Below are 25,727 nucleotides of genomic sequence, written 5' to 3'. Positions count from 1 at the left end.
CCTTAGGACCCTCAGAGAGGGGGCACTGGGAAGGAAGTACTTAGGAATTAAGCAGCACCTGAGGCTTGACCAGTGCCCTACCCCCTAAAATACATCCAGCTTCATTCACCCGTCTCTCACAACCTATCAGTTTCATTCATCAGTCTTGTCCAATATAAAAATTGAGGGCAAACCCCCAGCCCACCTCAGGGGAGCTCAGACCCCTAAAAAGAGGTCTCTGTTGTGGTTCACCCCTCCCAAGAGAGGTGAACCCTCCTTCCTATTGCCCCTCCTGAGGCGGGGTCTGAAGGCAAACCGGAGACCAGCAGGGAGAGAGCATGGTGTGCCCATGGAACACAGCCAGCCCTCGATTCTCACTTCACAGAGGTCAGGGGTCAGGATGCCCCCAAGACCCCCTTGCTGAATAACACCCCCGGATGGTTCCCTTACCCTGTGAGGGGGCCGCATCTCTCAGTGCTTCTAGAAAACGGGGGCTTCCTGGCTCCGAGTTCTTCCTGGCACACTACTCCCTGCCCTTCTTCCCTCACTCCCGGTTCCTCCAGAGACAGGGTGGCTTTGGAGCATCCATGCAGGCAGAAGGGTGGTCCAGAGCGTCCCCAGTTCTGCCCCGCTCTGAGCTGTCCCGAGTCAGGCCATGTCAGGCTTTCTAACGTGCTCGGGGACTTCACTTCCTGGTTTGCTTTTTTTTTTTTTTTCACAACTGAAAGTGGAAGTGTTCTGAGCAGAAGGGGAGAAGCCGCCAAAGCTACCCGGCTCAGTGTCAAAGCCTTTTACCCCAGCCCCTAAGGGCCGATCCGAACGCCAGCTTCATCCACACAATTCGCCCCATCCTCCTGTGGCCAAGCACCTTTCAACTAAGATGAAAAAAAACCAAACTGAAATGACTTGAGGGGCCTCCCAGATCAGCAGCATCACAGAGTCAGAGGCGACGCTGTTCCCTGCTGGACTGATTTGGAGGACAGGCATGTCTGGCTAGAGGGCACCTCAGCTGTCAGATCCACCCAAAGACCTTCTACCCCTCTCTCCAGCCCCCAGAGCTGCCTGTCTCAGTCCCTGAAGCAGTTCTGACAAAGCCAAGAACATAAACAAGCCAGACAGGAATGGCAGGACAGTGAGCCGATGGATTGGCACGATTCCTTTCCCTCTGACACATTCACTCTTCAAAACTTAACTTAAAAATTGATTCTGCCACCTTGGTAACCCCCAGTGTTACCAGGACCTATGTTAGTCTCATTTGATCCGCCTAAGGCTGTGGCCACAGAGGGGCCCTGGAGCTGCCATTCTCAGATTAGGAAGCAGACATAAATTTTCCCACCACTTTCCCACCTCACAGATGCCTCAGAATTAAGTGGCACTTTCCCCAGCCTCTATCCCCCACCAAAGCTCACAGGAAGTTTAGCCTGAGCCTGGCTCCTTCCTGGAGCTAGATTAGGGCTTGTTCTTTCTACAGAGCAGGTCTTAAAAGCCTTCAGCTAAGAAAGCCAGGGTGAGCCATGCCACAATCTCAGAGAACACAAGAGCTGAGCCCTTGGCCAAGGGGGAGCCGCCTTAGGAGAGGGGGGAAAGATGGACTGGAAGATGAAGGGGAGCCTGCAGTGTTCCATCCTCTGGCTCATCTCACGGCTGAATGAGCACTTGGCTTTTGCTTAGTTTCAGGAACTCAGCTCCCCAAAAGGCAACTTCCTCCAGAGGAGAGCAGAGGATGGCAGAGGGGGTGTCGCATCTCAGTCATGCTCACGTCCCTGGGCCCTTCACTGGGCACTGTTTACCTTCAGGGCTCAGGGCCAGGAGAAGATGAGGCTTTATTTTTTTTTAACTGGTCTCTTCCAATAAAAATGCTCAAGTTCAGGAAGCTTGGGTCATTCTAAAGGCCCATCAGAGTTGTATTCCTATCAACACTCTGTGCACATGAGTGACACCCTCAGGATTTCAGGGGGTAACTGGAAGTTGTGGCAACCCATAAGAATTCTGCATTGTTGAGCAGGCTGTGGAAACTGACCGATCAAGACTCAGATTCTAGCCACACCACCTCCGAGCTATGTAGCTTAGGCCATGCTGTTTGATAGCCCAGAGACGCACTATGCATCTGTGAAATGGGAATGACACCCAGCTGCCTCAGAGGATGAGCTACACCCCGAAGTAGCAAACATCATCTACCCAGAACAGCCCCCAGCACCTAACTGAGTATCTGCTGATTCCCTTCCCCTTCTCTCTTCCAAATGGAACTCTCTGCCCTCAGCAGCTGATGGGTGGTCCTTCTAACTACACCGAGACAGAGATTTCTTAATGGAAGATGAAGGAGACTCACATCCTGGCTTTGTGTGCTTTACTACACTTAGTGAAATCGGCGTTCCCTTCCAATTCCATCCCCAGCTCATATGTCTCCACTCCCTTTCCAACTGATTTTTTTTTCTTTGCCTCTCACACAAGTCAGCTGAGATTATTACTCAACTAAATGTAGTTTCATCTTCTAAAAGAGTCTTAGGCTGAGCATAACACATCTCACCTTCTTTCCCCATACCGCCCCATCCCCACTATCTCACAGATACATTCAATATAGAGCAGGTAGTATTATCACAGCTTACCTTGGAAGAAAGCTCTTACTTCCTGGGTCCAGGAAGTGCTCCCCTCGCAGCTGGCTGTATTAGTTCAGCAGCATTCAGGCACTTCTACTCTTTCCGCAACTCCTGGGACTGGGACACACCTGAAGTTACTTGCGTACTATCCTGAGACTGGCCAACACGTTCCCCTGGAACCTTTGAACCTGTCGCAATAGAATTTCAAAGGTAGAAGTTACCTGTTCAAACGCTCGTAGTAACCTCTGACAGTAAGAAATGCAGTGTTCGACAAAAGATTAAAACAAGAGATTGTTATGCAATGGGCTTAAGAGGAAAAAAAATAGACAGCCTTCAGCTCAGAAAGCGAATGCTTAACAAGAGAAACCTTTGATAAAGCACTACCTTAGGGGAAGGGGAAGGGGCAGACAGGGCTTTGCATCTTCCGTTGGGACACAATCCTTGAGATTGTGATGAGAAGAGAAAGGTCTAGATCACTAGAGGAAAAAGGGCTCCCTGGGGTCAGAGTGAGAGAAAAATGAGAAGCCACTTCAATTGGCTCAAGCTATAACCTCAAGATTCAGACTAAGCAGAGGCGTGCGTTTGGACATCAGCTGTCTTCTAGAAGGGACCATTGTCCCCTTCAGAATTAGAACGTCTTCAAGAGAACCAAATAAGCCACATCAGCCTACAGTGTAGAGTCTAGGCTGAGAGACAAGTCTAGGAGGGTTGTATTTATGTCAGAATCCTGAACACAGTCTGCAGCGCACACAGTCTAGCAAGGCATTCGAACAAGAAGCATTGCTACTGCATCACAGCTTGGCCATCCTAATCCTATTCTCTGTTTCCATTTTTTTTTTTTTTTTTTTGGAGATGGAGTCCCACTCTGTCACCCAGGCTGGAGTGCAGTTGTTCAATCTCAGCTCACCTCAACCTCTGCTTCCCGGGTTCAAGCAATTCTCCTGCCTCAGCCTCCCGAGTAGCTGGGATTATAGGCATACATCATGATGCCTGGCTAATTGTTTTTTTTAAATTTATTTTTAGCAGAGACAGGGTTTCGCCATGTTGGCCAGACTGGTCTCGAACTCCTGACTTCAAGTGATCTGCCCGCCTCAGACTCCCAAAGTGCTGGGATTATGGACATGAGCCACTGTACCCGGCCTCTCTTTCCATTTTGAAGTTCTCTAGTCACCAGTCTCGATTCCAAGATCATTAGGACTGCAAGGTATCATTACTAAACAAAAACAATGGGTAGAAATGAAAGAAGCCCTGAGACTGTGTGTGACCTCTATTGTATAGGTGAGGCCAATGAGGTCTTTTCAGGTGCAAGAAGGTTCCTGGAATCATACAACCACTTGGTCAAAACAGCGCCTGACTCAGAGTCATGAGAAATCCCTGCAGTGCCTTGGCCCCTATGCTGTCCCATTGATCTGTGTATGCTTAGCTACCAGCAGACCTTAGATCCTTGAAAGTTTTCTGTGCATCCAGTTTGCAGAAATTCAGGGAAATGCTGCATTAGGTTTCTTCTTCCAGTATTTGGTCAGGTGGCCAATATAAAAATCAGAAGTGAATACCACTTCCTGTTGAGTCTTGTGTGGAGGAGAGACTAGCATATTAACAGAAATCTTCTTAGGTCAGAGTCTCATGTGAATTAACTTTTTTTTTTTTTTTTTTTTAAGACAGTCTCACTCTGTTGCACAGGCTGGAGTGCAGTGGTTTGATCTCAGCTTGCTGCAACCTCTGCTTCCCGGGTTTAAGCGATTTTCCTGCCTTAATCTCATAGCGGGGACTACAGGCGCGTGTCACCATGCCCGGTTAATTTTTGTATTGTAGTAGACATGGGGTTTCACCATGTTGGCCAGGCTGGTCTTGAACTTCTGACCTCAAGTGAACCACCCACCTTAGCCTCCCAAAGTGCTGGAATTACAGGTGTGAGCCATTGCGCCTGCTCTTATTTATTTTTTATGACAGGGTCTCACTCTTGTCACTCAGGTGGAGGGCAGTGGCAACAACATGGCTCACTGCAGCCCTGACTTCTTGGGCTCAGGTAATCCTCCTACCTCAGCCTCCTGAGCAGCTGGGACTAGGGGTCAGTGCTACCACATCATTTAGGTAACAGTCTTCTCTCCAGCCACCCACCTTTGCTGAGTCATAGTGACCTGGATTCTTTAACACACAGAATCTTTCTTTTTCTGAGACGGGGTCTTACTCTGTCACCCAGGCTAGATTAGAGTGCAGTGGCACGATCTCAGCTCACTGCAACTTTCGCCTTCCGGCCTCACTAATTTTTAAAATTTTAGTAGAGATGGGTTTTGCCATGCTGCCCAGGCTAGTCTCTTAACTCCTGGGCTCAAGTTATCCATGCACCATGGCCTCTCAAAATGCTAGGATTACAGGCATGGGCCTCTGCACCCAATTTGTTTTATTAACTCTTTTTTTTGAGAGATGCAGTTTTGTTCTGTCCCCCAAGTGGAGTACAGTGGTACGAGCTCGGCTCACTACAACCTCCGACATCTGGGTTCAAGTGATTCTCCTGCCTCAGCCTCCTGAGTATCTGGGACTACAGGAGTGTGCCACCATGCCTGGCTAGGTTTTGTATTTTTTTAGTAGTGATAGGATTTCACCATATGATGGCCAGGCTGGTCTCAAATTCCTGACTTCAGGTGATCTGCCCACCTTGGCCTCCCAAGGTGCTGGGATTACAGGCGTGAGCCACGGCACTCAGCCTGTTCATTAACTCTTGAAGGTCACTTTTTTTGCTACAGAGTCTTAGTTCCTCCTTAGTACATGAAAGAAAAGGGCTTCTAAGAAGTGGCTAAAGAAGACACAGTTCAGTGGGGACTGGGGGTGTGAGTACTACTTGATTGGACTAGTGCCCACTGTGTGAAGTAGCAAACCACTGAACTCCTTTGACACCACACTTACCAGAGAGCAAGACACTCCAAGCCAGTGGTTCCCAAACGTCAGCATCACAATCCCCATGGAGGGCTTGTTAGTTACAACATAGATTTCTGGCTAGAATTGCTAATTCTGTAGGTCTGATCTGGGCCCCAAGAATCTGCATTTCTAACAATTCCAGGTGATGTGGATGCTGCTTGTCTGGGGACCACACTCGGACCACATTAGGAGCATCTCTGCTTCAAGCAGCTATCCTGGCTTCAAAGAGCCCAGCTACTGAAATGTCACAGGGGATTGCATTTGGAGTAATCTTGGCCATGGTGAGCCTGGAGCTGTGGGGAAAACTTGACACAGAATGGAACTCAGCACGTTCCAGGAGAGAGGCAGTCTTCAAGAGCAGTCTGCAGGCCAAGTCTCAGAGCAGCGCTTTGGCCACAGCAGGAGGTATCGGCAGTCATGGTCACACTTCTGTAGGTAAATATACAGCAAAGCTGCACAGCATCGCCACTAGACAGCATAGGTGAGTATCAGCGTGGATGTGTGGGGGACATCAGCTGATCTAACAACAGTCATTTTACTTGTGAGGGTACCTGAAATGCCAAAAAGCGAAGCAGCTGGCTAAGGTGATGCAGTGACTAATGAAAGAGATAAGCCCAGAAACCAGGTCTCCAGTGCCCAAGCAGGCTCCAGCATCTCTTGACAAACCATTGCTTCCTACAGCCTCTCTCTTCAAAAACATATTAGATAAGCTTTTTTGAAACGTGTTCAATCACTCCCTCCCCTCCTTACAGCCATATCCATTTAGAATCCAATATAAAAAGAAATAACCTTTAAGCTTGGGCACCCTGCAGCCCCTAAAAAGCACAAACTTTCACTTTTAAGGTCATTCATAGGCGAGGTCTCAGGGTAAGGAGTCTGCCCCACAGCTACAATGCTGACATACTCACCCCACGCTGTTGCATCCGTTTGTGTACACTCCCGTCCTGTTCCCAGGGCCAAAGGAACCACACATGTACAACAATTCTGGAATACTAGAGTCTAACATTCCAGAGTTTTGTAGCGCAGCCTGGAAACAGCCATTGTATCTTTAATGGCAGAGGCTGGCAACTCTTCAGAAACAGAAACCAGGCTTTCCCTGCGTTTTATTTTATTTTATTTTTGAGACGAAGTCTCACTCTGTTGCCCAGGCTAGAGTGCAGTGGCATGATCTTGGCTCACTGTAACCTCCACCTTTCCAGTTCAAGCAATTTTTTCACCTCAGCCTCCTGAGTAGCTGGGACTACAGGCACCTGCTACCACGCCTGGCTAATTTTTTTTTTATATTTATTTTTGGTAGAGACGGGGTTTCACCATGTTGGCCAGGCTGGTCTCGAACTCCTGACCTCAAGTGATCTGCCCACCTTGGCTTCCCAAAGCGTTGGAATAACAGGTGTAAGCCACTGTGCCCAGTCCACCCCCTCCACCGCCCTTGTCTTAGAAAGCAGAGAAAGACAGATAATATAAGCAGACTAACTTTACATAGTGCCATCATGTATTTACATAGCCCCTCCCACTTTTAACAATGCTTCTAGCTTGCCCCTTAGCAAAAACCTATGTGGTCTGAGTGGGAACAATACTTTCAACAACCAAACTTCCAGTGGCTGCTGGGAGCCAGGTACTGTGACGAACACTGCATTTGACCCTTACAATACACCTGAAAGGTAGTTATAATTTGTACAGATGAGAAAAATAGAAGCCCAGATAAATGGCATCTTTTCCTGAGATCCTATAGCTTGGTAACAGAGTGATGATGGTGGCGGTGGGGGTGGGGAGGGGATTGGGGGAAGGAGGCAAGTGTTATAGTTTGATAATTTCAGGTGATTTTGCGAAGCCAATTGATTTGCAGCTTGTCTCTGAAAAGCTGCCTTTCTTCAGGAAGCACAGCTGGTTAGTTGCAAAGCAGATTTTATAGCAGGTTGAGAGGAGTCACGCAGGGCACCAAATGTTATTTAAACGTCTAAATGAATACATCCAGATTCCAGAGACCACTGAACCTAATGAAGTCCTTATAAAGGAAAGTGGAATTTTTCTTCTTTTTTTCTTTTTTTGAGACGGGGTCTTGCTCTGTTGCCCAGGCTGAAGTGCAGTGGCATGATCTTGGCTGACTGCAACCTCTGCCTTCTGGGTTCAAGCCATTCTCCTACCTCCGCCTTTTGAGTAGCTGGGATTACAGGCACCTGCCATCACACCTAGCTAATTTTGTTTTGTCGTTGTATTTTTAGTAGAGACGGGGTTTCACCATATTGGCCAGGCTGGTCTCGAACTCCTGACCTCAGGTGATCCACCTGCCTTGGCCTCCCAAAGTGCTGGGATTATGTATCTGAGCCACCATGCCCAGACTCAAATTTCTCCTTTTAATATAACCTCTGACCTCAGAATCTAGAAGATTCATCTTAAACCTCTAGATCTTTTGTTTTAGAATATTTCATTGGATTCAGATGATGGAACAGCCGCAAAATAATGCTTACCATAAGGATTTTTGGTGAGGGCAAAGAAGAAATGTGAGGACCAGAGAGAAATGGGGAAGCATGTGATATCTGCAGTAGCTGGGACATGTGAGGCACAGGAAACACCTATTTAGGAAGGATCTTAGGCTGTTTTGACCCCTACATCAAGTCTTTTCAAGTCAAACATGACTCAAGAGGAAAGAGAAGCAAAGACCTAGAGCTATACAGGCTGAATCTATTCATGTTAACTTAACAATGATGAATCACAAAGAAAGAGGTGAGATGTCCCTTCCTAGAGATAGCTGAATAGCAGAGCAGAGGTTGTGATGGCATGCAGTGGGCAGAAATAGAGCTGTAATGCACTGACCTTTAGTTTTCCACATGGCAGAGTTGACTCTGAAGTTTATCCTTGTACTGAGATATGAGGAGGAAGGAGTGAAGTACCTTTACTCTTAAATAGGGTGTCATAATCAGTCATGGAATGTCATGCCCACCCTTTCCCCTGTTTATCTGATATTTCAAAAGGTTAATGGCACTCAAAGTCTCAAAGTACAGCTTACAGGGCAGTGATTTAGGTCTTTCATGCCAGGTCCTCTCAGAAGGCCTTCATGATGGTGGACATGACTGATCTCCTACCTCGTGGCGGCAGCACTGCATTTAAGAGCTTTGTCTGGGCTGGGTACAGTGGCTCACGCCTGCAATCCCAGCACTTTGGGAGGCCGAGGCAGGTAGATTGCCTGAGGTCAGGAGTTCAAGACCAGCCTGGCCAACATAGTGAAACCCATCTCTACTAAAAATACAAAAAATTAGCTGGGTGTGGTGGCAGGTACCTGTAATCCCAGCTACTTGGAAGGCTGAGGCAGGAGAATTCTTGAACCCGGAAGGCAGAGGTTGCAGTGAGCGAAGATCGTGCCATTATACTCCAGCCTGGGTGACAAGAGCAAAACTCTGTCTCAAAAAAAAAAAAAAAAAAAAAGAGATTTGTCTGTACTATCTCATTTAATTACATAGCAGCCCTATGGAAAATGTTATGGCTATTTGGAAGAAGAGGAAAGTCTAAGAGAGGCCAAGTAACTTGTCCAAGGTACACAGCTGACAGTTAGCCGAGTCTCAGAGTCAGATTTTGAGCTCAGGTGGTCTTGAGTCCGGAACTCATGCACATATCTGTGACTGCGTACCATCCATTCCAAGACCCCCTAGCAAACTGGTGTGTTTATATATGCGTTTCTCTTGGGAATTTTTTCTGGTCTCTCAAACAAAACTAAGAACCATTGCCCTACAGGAAGCCAGACCCAAAACCAGACACATAAACCTGATGCCAAGGGTGAAGCCTCCCCCACGGAGAAGGGCTTCCTCACAGCCTCGACGTCCCACCTGCTACAGAGCCCATTACCCACTCAGAGCCTCGCTTCACTCCCCTGGAGGGCCAATGCTCCACGTGTCCCAGCTGTGCGAACCCCCAGCTCTTTCTTCTTAGCCATCTGCTCTGCCATGAGGGCTTGCAGCTCCATTCTGAGCCCTGCGGTGAACCCTGCACTGTGGGAACTTCACAGGGCATGAGAAAGAAGCTGACCCCACAGCTCAGCGATGGCGGCAACTCTTCCTTTTAACTGTAGCTGCTGATAGCAATTGCTTGGGCCTGCAGACTCTTGAGAACATGTGCTCATTCTTTGTGGGAAGGAAGTGTTACCCAAGTGTGAGCACTTGGCTGACAAGAATGGTGTTTGTCTAGATTACAATAAAAATCTCCTCCGACCCCAGACACTCCTCCCCTTTCCTGAACCACACACACAAAGCAGATTGCCTTTCAGCCTTAGATCTGAGCTTCCCATGGGTGGGGCGTGACACATGGAAGGACCAGTAGACACTGATCCCCCTCAGCCCTCAGGGTGTGCTCATGAACAGCCCTATCTCAGGCTTTAAGTATGGTGAAAAAATATTATTCTCAGTGTCATGATGGAGGCAGCTTGCTCCTTTATCAGCCAGCGCTTCTAAAGAGCATTAGAGAATCAGATCAGATGGACAGGGTCAAGGCCATTGAGAGAGGTGTCAAGCTGAAATTCCCAGAACCTTCAACACCCCATAGAAAACACTGCTATCTTCCAGGGGATTAGAAGTGTGGCTTGGAGTGAAGGTTTAGACCTGCACTATTCAATACTGTAACCACTAGCCACACATGGCTACTGAGCACTTGAAATGAGGCAAGTCTAAATTGAGATGTGTTTAAGTATAAAACACACACCAAATTTTACAGACGTGGTATAAAGAAAGCTTTCTGCCCTCTGCCATTTCCCCATTTCACAGATAAGGAAACTGAGGCTCAGATAGGCTTACTGACTTACTGAAGCCATTTCCAGGAACACACCAATAGGGGCTCCCTTTGCCCCTCCCAACATGATCACAGGCTCACTGCATTGCATTCCACTGAGTCCAACCACCTTTTTCTGCCTCTCACCTTTTCCCTGGGGGAGAAGTACAGCCCAGACACGCCAAACCTTTTCTTTCACCTGAACTTGATCAGACCACTGATTTATACATCCAGTTTTAAAATATGATGTCCATTTAAACAATATATGTTGAAATTATAATATTTAGGACACTCTTGATAAGTCATCTTACCTGCTCTTTTTACAGTGCTGATTTAGAAACTAAAGGCCTTGGACAGGCACTGTGGCCTTATGCCTGTAATCACAATGCTTTGGGAGGCCAAGTTGGGCAGATCACTTGAGGTCAGGAGTTAGTGAACAACCTAGCCGGAGGCACGAGAATCACTTGAACTTGGGAGGTGGAGGTTGCAGTGAGCCGAGATCACACCACTGTACTCCAACCTGGGTGATAGAGCGAGACTCAGTCTCAAAACAAAACAAAACAAAACAAAAAAACTAAAGGCCCTTTGACTTAATGCCTATGGAATATAAGCAAAAGGTAGTGTTAATCCAGTGGCAGCATGAACATGTTGTAATTGTTCTGGCAGAACTTTTTCCCCATAATAACTAGCCAGAGCTTCGTCATCCCATGTAATTCTTGAAAACCAAATAGATACGTGCACGAATACATAAGCAATTATAAATCCAGACATCTTCAGAAACCTGTCAAAACCACATCTTTTACCTGTTCCTCTGGTTCCTGCAGCAGCAGCAATTTGTTTCTTTGGGTCAACCCAGAATCCATCCAACAGAATATATGATCTTTTTCCCAGAGCAATAGACCTTTAATTACAAAACTGCTCCCACTTACTGGCTGTTGTTACATGCCAGGCACTATGCTGTGTATTTTACATCTATTACTTAATTTAACCCTTGCATAAGGTCGTCAGCATCATTACGAATGAGGGAATTGGGTTCAGATAATACATAACTTGTCCATGCCAGCTTTCCTTCATTCTGAAACCTGTGCTCACAACCATTCTGCAATACTGTCTTCTACAGGAGGGTGGAGGGAGAAGCTGGGGCTGCCGTGCCCTGGGGGGATGACAGCACCTCACTCTTCTTCAAGCCTTTAACTTTGTAAGCTTCCCTTCCCTGGAATCACAGCTTGGGGAGAGCCACATCACGTGCCTGGCTCAAGAGCCTTTGCCAGGAGCAGAGAGGAAATGCCAGGAAGTAGGAGGGCTCCTGGTTTCTCCAGACAAGAAGCTGGAGAGGGTGGAGGGGTCAGGGACATCCTGCCTCACTTTAGATGGCTAGCCACCAGAATGAAGCTGCCAGATACCAAGCCCAGTGCCACACAGGTCGCCAATTTGCACAGATGGAGAAACATTCTATGGGTCAAGAGTGTGTCATCACCAGATGGATTAAGACACTTTCTTTTTTCTTTTTTCTTTTTTTTTTTTTTGAGATGGAGTCTTGCTCTGTTGCCCAAGCTGCAGTGAAGTGGCAAGGTCTCTGCTCACTGCAACCCGTCTCCTAGGTTCAAGTGATTCTCCTGCCTCAGCCTCCCTAGTAGCTGGGATTACAGGCATCCACCACTATGCCTGGCTAATTTTTGTATTTTTAGTAGAGACGTGGTTTTACCATGTTGTCCAGGCTGGACTCAAACTCCCGACCTCAGGTGATCTGCCTGCCTTGGCCTCCCGAAAATGCTGGGATTACAGCCGTGAGCCACCTTGCCCAGCCAGGACACATTCTTTATTTGCTCAGTGTTTGGGACACTATGACAGCAAAGGTGTCTTGACAAACCTAAAATTTTATGGCAAGTGGCTTTGGGATTAATGACATCACTGTTAGTCATTCTGTATCTTTGAATACTGAGTACCTGGGGCAGGTAGTTGCTTCTCCTCCTCACGACCTCTGAAAGTTTTCACTCTTCATGCCAAGGCATAATGAGGGCAGGAGGAGGAGCAGAGACCACAAAAGAAATATTCAGAAATCTGGCATTTCGGCCAGACTAGCCTGCCACCCTCGAGATTATAGTGGTAACTGGGAGAAAACTTGGTTGTTTCAAGTATTGCTTAAAGTCCCAAATATGCTCAGGTGCCGAAGACTCATTCCTTTAGGCAACAGGTGTGAGAAAGTCTATTTCAGCCACATAGGATAAATAGCAGACGATTGAAGCACACAGGAGACAGGTAGGGCCCAGAAGGGAGGAATTTTCTTCTCTTTGCACACATGTTTTCAGGAACAAGACCAGAGTATTCTTGTCAGTCATCCAAGGCTGTGCCTCAACCTCAGCCTTCTAGGAGTTGTGTGTGCCTGTGTGTGTGGCTACCGACAGGATTTGTATCCCAGGGAATTTGTTTGTTGCAGCCCTAAGAGCCACGATCTCCCAGTCTGATCTTAACTCCGCTTCCCTCTGGCTGCTCAAACTTTTGCTTAGTAGTAGCTGCATCTTCAGAACCCGCACCACAGCTGTGTGTAAGAGCTGAGAACGCAACAGGGAAGTTGGAAGTCCACACCCTGACAGGTCACAGCCCCGATTGTTTGTGGAATGGTGAGTACAGAGTGTGCTCTACCTTCAGGAATGTTCCCGTTAGAGACCTGTAAGCCCGAACTGAAGAGAAACTTGCTGCCATCACCCAGCATGCCCCCGGGGAATACTGTCTTCCATTAGTTAGGAATCCACTGGAGGCTTGGTATCTTAGGGCAGAAAGCAGGTAAGGTCAGAGCTCTCTGCCCTCTGCTATTTCCCCATTTCACAGATAAGGAAACTGAGGCTCAGGTAGGCTTATTGACTTGCTGAAGCCTTTTCCAGAAACACACCAGTAGGGGGTCCCTTTGCCCTCTCCCAATGTGATCACAGACTCACCGCATTGCATCCCACTTAGGCCAACCACCTTTTTCTGCCTCTCACCATTTTCCTGGAGAAGAAGTAGATCCCAGACATGCCAAACCTTTACTTTCACCTAAACTTGATCCGACCACTGATTTATAAACTAAAGGGAGGCAGGGAGAAAGGGGGAGCTGGAGGAAGGGCAGCTAGACACTTGCTAGAGGTTTGACTAAAACACTACCATCCTGGATACAGCTGATCTTATCTGATCTCCAGCGCTGAACAGCTGGCCTTGTGTCTGTTTTATGGACTAGGCTGGTCAGTATTGAGGAAGACATAAATCAGGCAGAAAGAACCCTCCCTCGGTAATAGTCTCTTCAGGAAGCAAAGATGGGACAAAGTAGCAAGGAATCAAAGTTACCCCAGGCAGAGGGGGCTGCACTTTGAGCCTCTGCTGGCTAAGAGCAGACTTCTGTTCCAAAGCACCATCCGGCGAAATAACGTGATCTCTCCCAATCATACGGTAACTTCTAGGCCTAAAGAAGGAATGAGGGAGGAGGAGGAAGGAAGGATGACTGGGAAGCAAAGTAGAGGACAGTGTGTCCCCTCCAGCAGCCACAGTCCTTACAACACCCACCGCCTCCCAACCTGGTTTTAACCTCAGGCTTTTCCAGTCCAGCCAATTAAATGCATCACACAAATCGGGCTTGTAACCAGGGAAACGATCTTCCAGCTCGTGATGGCCATTACCTGGACTGCTGCATCTCAGTCTCTGATGGCAATGGAGAAATGGAAGGGGCTGAGCTCAGCAGAGAATAATTAGAGCCTACAGAGGTAAGCCAGGTGTCTCTAAGTGTGGGGTGCGCCTGACCTGAGGGATTAAGGCAGCACGAGTTTAACCTGTGTTGATCCTCCACCAGTACAACTCTGTGCGGTTTATTTTTAATTAAAATGTTCACTTTTCTTTCTTATTGCAAAGGCATTAAAACAAAAAATGAAAATTAATATAAACAAAGCAAGGACAAACCACCCATAATTCCTGTCACACAGAGCGAGCCACTTTTCGTGATTTGTTGTATGTAATCTTTCCTTTAAAAAAACACACACAAAGTGGAATACTATATATATCGTTGTATAATGCACTTCATCAATTAGCAATATACTGTGGCTATCTTTCTCAGAGAATAACTATATATAAAATATTTTGAGTGATTGTATGCCACTCAGTCATATGGATTCACTGCATGTTATTTATCCTGGTTCTTACTGTTGGACAATGAACCTGTGTCTAAATTTTGACTGTTAGAAATAACACTCTGGTTCAATCTGATCATATAAATTTGTTTCTTGGCAATAAATCCCCCAAATTAGAATTTTGAGTCCAATATGCACACATTCTTAAGGCTTGGTGCATACTGAAAAACTGCTGTTAATGAACATTCCTACCAGTCAGTCTGTGTCTGTTTCTTAAACTCTCAACAACACTGAACGTCATTGGTATTTTTTCCTGGTTTTGACCATGCCCACTTGTAAGCATTTAAGAATACAAAATGCTTATTATGATGAGTATTAATTTGCATGCCTAGAGGCCTAATACTGTGCTGGATGTTAAGATCCAAAAAAGGACACACACAGTCACCTGGCTCAAAGGCTCTCAGGACAAAGTCAATCTGTACACAAATAATCAAAAATTACCCAGTGTGGGAATACAAATCAAAGAAAGTGAACATATGGAAGGGGGAGAGGGAACACAGGGCAGAGAGAACATATTTTTCCCAGCGTCCTAGTTTTGAGATATGACGCATGCAATGACACATCCATTAACAGCATTCCTTTATTGCTTCCTAATAAATGTGTGGCAGCATTCTGAGTAATTACACAATCTTGTAGTATCTTTATAACATCCTTTCAGGAGGGGTGTTACTGTGCTCATTTTGACATTCAGGAAGCTGAGGCGCAGATTTAACTGACTTGTCCAAGGTCATGTACACTGGTAAGCATCTAAACCAAAAAAGATCCATGGGAGTCTGCTTAGGTTCCAGAGAGTTTTTGGACTCAGATGATTTTGCAAATTGACTCCAAGCTGTCCGAGCAGAGGAGAGAGAGAAACTGCATGTCAGTGAAGAAGCAGTTACGGTGAATTTGGTTTGGAAAAAAGCAATCTCCATAATCCATGGGTTCAGATAGAAATGGCCTTCTGAGATAGGCCAAAGCTAAGGCTCCTTAATGCCACCCTGGGGGCCTGCTACTCAAGGAAGATAAGTAGAGAATAGCTATTGGCTATTCTTTCCCACTTCTCACTTCAGACTGCCAGGGGTTCCTGTACTTTAGTGTACTGAGGAATATATGAGGCCCTGTTAAATGTGGATTCCCAGAGTAACCCCAAAACATTCTGGTTCAGTGGGTCTGGAGTAGGGCCCTGGAATCTGCATTTCTAACCATCAGGAGAGACTGACGTAGGTGGTCCTTAGGTCAAGCATCAAGACTTATAGCAAGTTGATGGTGCTCACATAATCCTGAGATGAATGTGAGATGCCAGCCCCTTCCCTGCCCGAGTAATCAGAAAGCAAGCCCATCGGAGGTGGGAATTCAACCATTTATACTCATGTGGATTTTCCTGGCTAATAGCTGGGCCGTCTTACCTGGGACTAGCAATGGCGTCCTATCATCATAAAGAGCTGCCCCCAGCTCCTTGCCCTGACCTGTGTAGAGGGAGGATTAGCATTCATGCATCAATAACCAATCTGTGGTGCCCTAAAGGCCTGACTGAGGGATACAGACTGTGCCAGCTTATCAGTAAACCTTATAGCCATAAGCTTACTTATTTCATAAAAATTTCCTATAAGATGGATTCAGCAAGTGATCATTATTATTCCTGTGATCATCATCATCATCATCATCATCATCAATACTATTGTCAAATCTAACACTGGTGGACTGGCTCTCTTTGCCTAGTATGTTGCCAAGAGCTAGTCTTGTATAATCTTTTTTCATCTTTACCATGTCACTTTGGGGAAAACCTTATTACAGTTTTATCCCTGTTTTACGGAGCAGGAGATTAAGGCATAGAAGAGGGTAGTAATATGTCCTAGGTCACTCAACTAATATGCGATGGAGCCAGAATTCTAGCCCGGGCCATGTGACTGCATTTGAGTAGTTTTTATGGTTCTTATTTTACTGGTGGAGAAGGACAGAGGGGACATGCCACTTGCCCAAGAATGTGAAGTTTGTCAGGCATGTCACTGGATCCTGGGCCCTGCTGACTAGCTGCCTCGGCCTCCTTCTGCAAGGCTGCTGCTTCTAGATTGTATTAAGACGGTCTCTGAAAAGGTAGAGTTTCTGTTAATTAATGGCACTGAATAGAAAGCAAGCTGTGATCCTGAGGGAATTCTACACTGTCATATAAGTTCCTGGCATGAGTAGTCAGGAGGCTGAGCCTCTCACAGTTCTGCAGTGATACAGGTGTTAGATAGCATCTAACTTAATACAAGCCATGTCTTGAGGTCCCAATTGAATCTGGGCTCTGTTCAGGGGTTGAATGCCATGCTGACTGCCCAACACTAGTTTTGATGCTCTTTGCCAGTGTGCTGGTGACTTGTCTTGAGGCTGCAAAACTCGCTGTAGTCTTCCAGGCCCCCTGGAACATCTCCCATCCATTCAGCATGCAAAGGCTGGGTGTAGGCCTCCAGGTTGCCATGGAAAAGGTCAACTCAGAGCTAGTGGACCTTGGAAATTTCAGCTGGGAGTTCACTTATACCAAGTCAGCCTGCAACACCAAGGAATCTCTTGCTATTTTCAACAACCAGATCCACAGAGAATAGATTTCTGTCCTGTTTGGACCAGCATGCCCAGAAGCAGCTGAGGTAGAGTATATAAAACCTCTGGAAACTTTGACTGAGTTTCCATTGGAAGGGGTGGCCTTAAATATGATGGCGCAGATTTTAATAATCTAGTGACAAGGATCACATTATTATAACAATAACCATGTAGATCTTGAATACCATTTTTGAGATGCAATTAGACTACATAATTAGAAGAGTTAACATTCTCTTTAAATAAAGCCTTTCTCTTTTTTTTTTTTTTTTTTTTTTGAGACGAAGTATTGCTCTGTTGCCCAGGCTGGAGCGCAGTGGCACAATCTCGGCTCACTGCAGACTCCACATTCCATTCTTCCACCTCAGCCTCCCGAGTAGCTGGGATTACAGGCATGCCTGACCACGCCCAGCTAATTTTTGTATTTTAAATAGAGACGGGGTTTCACCACGTTGGTCAGGCTGGTCTCGAACTCCTGCCCTCAGGTGATCTACCCATCTCGGCCTCCCAAAGTGCTGGGATTATAGGTATGAGCCACCACATCTGGCCAGAAAGCCTTTCAAATCAATAATTGTTAATTCGTCTACCCTGTTCCTCCTCTTGTTGATTGTTTGAACTTGATACTGTTGTGTGTAGACTCTTATTTTTCACTCTTATGTTGTCAGCTGCAAGGCTCAGGAAAATTAAGAAGAAACAAATGCTTGGTTTTAAATAGAAAACTATCAATTGTTAGAGTAGGCTTTGGTGTGTATGATAAATTAATCAGTGATGGTGAAAGTAAATGAGAAAGACTCAAGTATGGCAGACTACATTACCTACAGCAAGAAAATGAGGGAAATGAATGACTGGTATTTGTTTGGTTGTTGGGATGAGCTTTGTTGATGTCCTTGGGTATCATGTCAAAAGTGTTGATGCAAAAGATAAACAGAAAGGAGCAGCACAAGTCTCCCCTCAAAAACACTGCAGAACTAACGTTAGTTGGAGCTGCAGGATTAAAGTTCACATTTAAATTTCAGTCAATCTCTCCTGGAATTCCCCATCTGACACATTTCTATCTGTTCAAAGGCTACCTGTCTCAGAGTTAATATCAAATGTCACGGAGCCTTTCTTTATCCCTCCACCCCTGCCCTCCATACCCCTAATTCTCCAATCAAAAGTAATCATTGACTTCTCTAAATTACTATAGATCTATTATCTATAAATCTTAAAGAACATATTTAACTTTAGAGCTATTTTTTATGTACTTTGGTTCTTGTAATAAACCATGAGCTCCTTTAAGAGCAAGGTCTCCAAAGTTTTTTGTATGTGATAGGCCCCTCATTAAAATGAATGAAAAATGAATCAGTGTCATCAACATTACAAAAGTGAGGGCCCAGTATGACCCATGGACTCACAGAATCTGAGGTTATGCAGATGCCTTACACTGGGGTTTGGGTGTACATAAACTCAATTATGCAAAGACATCCTTTGGGTTATTTTCAAGGTTATCGGTTTGCGAGCCTCTGCATGGAACATTCCCATGTTTGACTTTGTTGGACAAAACACAAAACTGTGTGACACCTGCGTGAAACTTGTGCCACCCAAGCAGGACGTTGGTGACATGCTCCAGAAAAGCCTCTAGTACCTGGGCTAGAAACACAATGGGATGTTTGGGGCTTCCTCCTGGGACGGAGTAGATGAATTATGGAGGGTTGTGGAGAATGAACTCTAATCCCATTTTATCATCACGGTCAGCATGAGATACACCAACAGTAATCTAGCCCTTCTTTGAGAGCATCTTCAGAGCATATCATCAATTGCCAGGGGTAAGTAGAAGAGTCTTCTGTTGCTTTTATTCGGAGAGAAAAATGAGACACTCAGATTATTTGAAAAGAAAAGACAGCTCTTCACTTTTCTATGAGTGTAAAAAGCAGAGAGAAACAAGGCACAAAATTAATAATATAGAGGCTGGGCATGGTGGCTTATGCCTGTAATCCCAGCACTTTGGGAGGCTGAGGCGGGTAGATCACTTGAGGCCAGGAACTGGAGACCAGCCTGGTCAACATGGTGAAATGCTCTGTCTACTAAAAATACAAAAATTAGCTAGGTGTGGTGGTGCATGCTTGTAATCCTAGCTATTCTGGAGGTTGAGACACGAGAATTGCTTGAGTTTGCAGCGAGCTGAGAGCGTGCCACTATACTCTATTCAGCCTGGCCAATAGAGTGAGACTCTATCTCTAAAATAAACAAATAATAAAAAAGAAAACCTACTACTTCATTTGTATATTCTCAAAATGAATGGCGATGTGATTAAATGTCAGAGAAGTACCCTGGCCTACTCCTGCCCACTGCCAGCGTAACTCAGAAAGTCCAAATGTGCTTGATTCTAGGTCCTCGTAACAGATGTGTGGTTGACAAGTCACAAGCCAGGCCTGCTATTCTAACTTTTGATCCAAAAACAAAACAAAACAACCTAGAGCACAGAAGTGATCTCAAACTTTTTTGATTTGTACACTGTGGGGAGGCTGCAGCAAAGACCTCAATGCTATAGCTGCTAGTTTGTACACGGCATGCTTTGGAAAACAGGAATGCCTAAACTAGTCCCTGAATTTTTAAAGAAGTAAAAACTTTAAGTAAAAGCTGGTCTTCCAGACTGGGCCTTTCAGACTCTGAGCTCACCTCACACAGCTCTGCCTTCTGGAGAGTTTATGGAGTGCTGGGCCCCACTGTGAGTACTTGATACATTAAAGCTTATTTCAGCTCTCAACCACCCTATGGGGTAGATGCTGGGTTCCTTTTCCATTTCTCATCAAGGGCACTAATGCATGGAAAAACTTTTTACTTCTTTAAAAATTCAGGGACTAACTTAGGCATTCCTGTTTCCCAAAGCATGCCCAAGGAGAGAAAAAGCTTATGTTTCACTTGGAGTGGCTTTAGGCTAGACTCAGAGAGAGAGAGAGAGAGAGAGCATGTGTGAGAGAGAGAGCGCACGTGCGCACACACACACACACGAGCATGAGCAACTGGCTGACTCTGCTTTTCATTCTTATAGTTATCATCTTAATCTGCAGCTCGGAGGATGCAAAAATTATTCTGCCGGCTGCAGAGAACCTAGGACTCAACACTGGAGAATTTGTTTTCATCATTTTGCAGCGTTGCAGGTGGTACTATGGACACTCAACGGCTCTGGTAGTAAGAGGTAGCAAGCATGGAGCACTTGGCTATGACCTGGATGTATTAGGTCACTGAGCACTCACTACAGCCCTAGGAGGTAGGCACTCTTGCATCCTCATCTTAAAATTGGGAAGCTAAGACTAAGCTGTAAGAACTTACCCAGAGTTCTTCTGCACAGCTAGTGAAAGACTGAAACAGGCCTTGAACTAGGCCAGCTGGCTTGAGGGCCTGGTCCTCTGTACTCCATGTCAGCAAACACTGGTTGAGGAAGAGCTGTCATTTCTACCAGGTAGCTGAGACCTTCCCCAGGGACTCTCAGACACAAGTGGCTCTCACTTCTTTTTCTTCCACAGCCACCTCCCTGTGTCCCTATTGAAGCTCTAACAAAAGACTGGGAAGACCAACATACTAATTCAATGAGACACTTCTTAGGTGGTCTGATTCTTTTGGTAATGATGAGAATGGCTAAAAATACCATGTGCTTACTATGAGAACCAAGTTACACATTTTACATACATGATCACACTTAATATTCTCAAAGGCTTTGCGAGCCAGTTATTAAATGCATTATTTATATGCCTGTAAATTTTGTACTTGGTATTTCCAACAGCCTTGGAAGGTGGATATTATCAGCATTCCAGTGTACACATAGAAAAGCCAAAGCTTAAATAAGTAAGGTAACTTACCTAAGATCTCAGAGCTCCCAAGTGGCATAGCTGGTCTTCCAGACTGGGCCTTTCAGCCTCTGAGCTCAACCTACACAGCTCTGCCTTCTGGAGGGTTTATGGAGTGCTGGGCCCCACTGTGAGTACTTGATACATTAAAGCTTATTTCAGCTCTCAACCACCCTATGGGTGGTTTTATCATCCTCACTTTACTGAAGAGGAAACTGAGGTTCAGAGAGGTACAAAAACTTGCCCAAGGCCATCCAACTGGTGTGAGGCAGAGCTAACGTTCAAACCCAGGTGGGCTGGGTTCCATTTCCACTTCTCATCAAGGGCAGTGATGCACGGAAATAAGCGCATGGTGTCTGCCTCACGGGGCTATTGTGTCTGTGCTTGTAAGCATATTACACAGCAGTCATCTGCAAAAGCCACTTGCCTTTTCCTATGGACACACGGCATTATTTTTCTAGCAGTTTTATCTTTCTAAAATGAACTTTTATGATCACAAGAAGCTGAAATGGCACAGAAGTGAGTAAAGGAAGATATATAGTAATGCCCCAGATTTTTCTTTCTTTATCATGAAGTCTTTCAGATCCACAAAAGCGTCTCAGATTTCTTTGGCTGGTCAGCTGGAATTCTAAACGCATGCCAGACTTTCCAGGACACTCTCTTACCTTAGATTTCTATTGTAACCACCTGCCTCTCTCTTCACTTTTCCCTTTGTTCTGCCTTCAGGCAGATGAGGAGAGGAGAGGAGGGACTACATCCAGTATTGGCAGGGAAACTTTTCAGCTCCCTGTGGCTTTCTCCCCACACCTTGATGATCCAGTTCCAACTGGCGTGTAGTGGCAGAAAGAAGATAGAACTAAGAATATACCAGAGTCCATGCGATTGAATTCATACTGCTTCATGAAAGAATAGCATAAATCTATTTTACAAAAGTATTCCCAGTATAGGTTTAGGTGGAAAAAATTCAAGCTGCAGAACATTATGGTATGATATCGCCATATATGTGTGTGTGTGTGTGTGTGTGTGATATTATATGTATGTATACACGCACATACACATATGTATGAGTATATACTATTCATAATAGTAATAATATAGATGATGATGATGATAACAAAATACTTAAGCCACGAGTTAAAAAAAAAGCAAGAATCTTTTTAAATCCCAATCTTTTCAACTTTTTGCAATCATTGATAATAGGTAAGCTTTCTTGATCTTAGCTGCTGTATGCATCAGGTACATTTTAATTTTTTTTTATTTGTGGTTTTCCTTCTATTGTTTCTATGCCAGCTAGAGAACGTGGACCTTGTATTGCAGGCCCTCTGGAATCGCTGTGTTTCCAGGGATTAGAATGTAGTGGTTCTTGAATTTAATCAATATTAGGCACTATACCGTGGAGGAAATTGTTGGGAAATTTTGAGGGATGGACATAGAAGGGGGGGAAGTCACTGGCCATTTTGAGGTGCTTCCATTATTGGTCTGGGTAACTAGCCATTTCTTTCTGATTGTGCCTAGTATATCCCAGGCAGTTTGTTTCTATGCAAAATAATTTTATACGAAATTTTCATTTATTTGTAAAAACTTGTTCCTTCTTTCAGTTCATGACATCATCCATGCTAAAGTCTGAGTCATCTGCTTCCACTTTTATTATTCCCCACATCCAGTCTCCAGCTACGTCCTGTCAGTTCTACCACGTCTTTCACATCTTTCTTCCTCACCAGTGTAATTGCAGTAGTCTCTCAGCTTCACTTAACCCCTTCTTACTCCAGCCTCCTTTATACCCAACGTTAGATTCATCTTACTGAAACATAGCTCTGACCATGTATCCCACGTGTGTGCTTTCGCTCCACGATTAGACTGTAAGCTCCTTACGGGCAGGATCTGTGTCTGAGTCATCTTTGTATTTTGCCTAACACCTACCAATAAATACTTCTTGAATGAAAAGACAGAATATAGTGGTTCAAATCAAACATTGCCTTACATGCAGTTCCCTTGCCAAGGCGTTTCCTATGGAATAACATGTATTCTATTACTTTTTAGGACTGTTTTTGGAAGGAAGTACCGACAAATCAGAAAATGACACAATTCCCCAAGGTGTATGGGTCAGTGCTTCTCATTGCCCTCAGCGCCTACGGAAAAGGCTGCGGAGACGAAGGCTTTTGGAAACAAGTCTACCAAACACTGAGGAGGCCACCTTTCCGCAGCACCATCTCCTTGGAGGTGCAGGTCTGATGCCGAGTCTTCCAGCTCAGGCTCCCACCTCCCCTTCTTTGATCATATTTATGTTTGGCTTTTGTATTTTTCTCTCTTACCTCTCCCCATCTCCCCCTACCCCCTTGACACACATGCAGGTACACACACACATGCATTTTCCCATCTTCCACATCCAAAATAAACAGCAATTTTATGCTGTCTTGTGAAATTCACCCAGAGCTGACTGGGTGAAAGGCCATTGGTATTTGGAGCAGAGGCTATGCCCCATTCTACTCCTGCTGTTTGCTAACTGTAGGACCTTGTAGTGAATGGCTTCACCTCCTTACACCTCAGTCTTCATCTGTGAACTGGGACTGATAACGGCATCTACCTCCCAGGCCAGGCTGTGTTATTGTGTATTTAGTAACACTGTCCATGGAAGTAGCGAAGCAGAGACTTTCTTTTTTTGAGGGAAGGTCTCACGCTGTCACCCAGGTTAGAGTGCAGTGGTGCAATTGCGCTCACTGCATGCTCTTCCTGGGCTCGAGCAATCCTCCCACTTCAGCCTTCCAAGTAGCTGGAAACACAGACACATGCCACCACATCCTGATAATTAAAACAAATTTTTTTTGTAGAGATGTGATTTCCCTATGTTGCCAAGGCAGCTCTTGAACTCCTGGGCTCAAGCAATCCTTCTGCCTTGGCCTTCTGAAGTGCTAGAATTACAGGTGTGAGCCATTGTGCCTGGTGCAGAACAGGTATTAATGAGTACCCAGACCATGACAATTTCCTTTCCCAGGAGGATGCCAGGACCTTGATCCAGGATGGTGTGGTCAGAGATGTGGAGCTAGGACAGGTTAGGGTCAGATGGGCTGGAACAGGGAGGAGATGATCAGGAGAGAGGATCCGCCTGTGCTTATCCCAGTATGTGTGTGACGAGGAGGCTGAGTGTCTGGCTCTCACAGAGAATTTTTTGAAGGGGGACTTTTGTCTAGAGCTGGAGCTACTTCCAGTGTGGGGCCAAGCTGAAGCCCTCAGGTGACCACAGGCTACTGATGACAAGGAGCTTGATTAGAAATGAGGGGGCTGATTGTGGATCCCAGCATACAAGACAAGATAAATCAATTGAAGAATATTTGAGGAGCAATCTACTAAGTGTCAGCTTTGAACCTGGTACTGTGGAAGAACAGTGCCTGGCACTTAATAGGCACTTGTATTTTCCTTGACTGACCAATAGAAGGTCTTCCTGAAGATCTACTAAGGGTCAGAGACTGCAATGGACAGTTTACCTATTATGCCTCACTTAACTATTGTCACATTCAACCAGACAGCTATTTTATCCCCATTTTTTTTTTTTTTTTTTTTTTTTTTTAGACGGAATCTCACTCTGTTGCCTAGGCTGGAGTGCAGTAGCACAATCTCGGCTCACTGCAACCTCCACCTCCCAGCTTCAAGCGATTCTCCTGCTCAGCCTCCTGAGTAGCTGGGGCTACAGGTGCCCGCCACCATTCCTGGTTAATATTTGTATTTTTAGTAGAGACAGGGTTTCACTATGTTGGCCAGGGTGGTCTCGAACTGTGACCTTGTGATCCATCTGCCTTGGCTTCCCGAAGTGCTGGGATTATAGATGTGAGCCACTGCTCCTGGCCTATCACCATTTTATAAACAAATGAACTGAGATTCCGAGAGGCTATAGAAATTGTCCCGGGACTCATAGCCAGTAGGAAGCTGAGCTGGTCTAGTTTCAAAATGAACCCTCTTTCCCTGAAACCATAGTCCCTCCCACCTGAAGAGTGTTCCTGAAGGATCGGGGGACCTAATTGGGAAACGAGGCATTCAGAGGGAAAATGAAGACTGTGATGTCTGGGTTTCATAGCACAGGCTCAGGCATGTGCTGGGGCCTCTGCTCTGTGGGATGAAGGAAGAACATGCTGTGTGCCATTGTCAGGTGGATGGAGAGAGATTCCTCCTAAGTGCTGGATGGTGACTCGAGAGGCCATGAACCTCTTGAGACCCAGCTTTGCTTGTCTTATTGAAGGTGAGCCCATGCTCTGCCTACCTTCACGACGCTGTCCTGCTCTATGCTGAGACTGTGAAGCAGATGATAAAGGCTGGAGGCGACTTCCGGGATGGGCGGCAGCTGGTGAACGCTCTGAAGGGTTCCAGTCAGACCATGGTGCAGGGTAGGTGGCTTACTGCTGGGGGGGTGTTCTAAACCCAGACCTGTGGCTCTGGCCTGTGGGAGCTTTGAGATCTTGGCCGTGTAATTAAAAGCTTTTTTTAGGACCTGCCTCGCACTGAACTCCAGAATTCATCTTTGTCGTGCAGATTCCAGTCTTCCTTCCATAAGGGTGGTTGAGGTTAAGACCTCCCAGCTCCCACAGTTCACTTATCCTTCTGCCCAGAGCCTGCCCAGACCAGGAGAGGAGACTGCTGGGCACCTTATCCCCATTCCCCCTGGGAAGTTTCCACTGCAGTGCCATTCACTGAGTCCAACAAGGATAAAACTCAGGAATGTGAGACACGTTTCCCGGGGTCACTTCCCATCTGCATCCTCTGTGATGGGGGCCCTGGCACCACAGACTTCTAAAGATGGGTTGTAGATTCACTCTTGCTTTCCTGGTAGGGATGAGTATAGGCTGGGGAGTGAACTGCTTTGAAATCACCCTTAGAGCTGACCAACTGCTTTAATCTTTCTTGTTCTAGATTTCTCACTTGTAAGATAGGGATAACACCTGCTACCACAT

General features: G+C 45.8%; 1 protein-coding gene and 1 pseudogene across 2 annotated transcripts in view; one reads left to right on the top strand and one right to left on the bottom strand.

Annotated features, from left to right (window-relative positions):
* Window positions 1-2,837, bottom strand: part of ACSL5 (acyl-CoA synthetase long chain family member 5) — a 45,908-nt gene extending 43,071 nt beyond the window's left edge. Inside the window, exon 1 of one of the 2 annotated variants that reach the window (XM_032281106.1) lies at window positions 2,586-2,837. The gene's annotated coding sequence lies outside the window, so the exon portion shown is untranslated. Of the gene's footprint in view, window positions 1-429; window positions 771-2,585 lie in introns of those variants that run through there. The other variant, XM_032281107.1, reaches the window with a different exon arrangement.
* A 2,933-nt stretch (window positions 2,838-5,770) lies between these two features.
* The window catches only part of LOC116554212, a 55,569-nt pseudogene continuing 35,612 nt past the window's right edge, over window positions 5,771-25,727 (top strand).

This window comes from Sapajus apella, unplaced genomic scaffold (genome assembly GCF_009761245.1).
Source record: "Sapajus apella isolate SASKATOON/1434 unplaced genomic scaffold, GSC_monkey_1.0 scaffold13, whole genome shotgun sequence".
NCBI classification, from domain to species: domain Eukaryota; kingdom Metazoa; phylum Chordata; class Mammalia; order Primates; family Cebidae; genus Sapajus; species Sapajus apella.
Note: the sequence above shows the minus strand (reverse complement) of the source record. Positions and strands in the feature narration are given on the sequence as shown.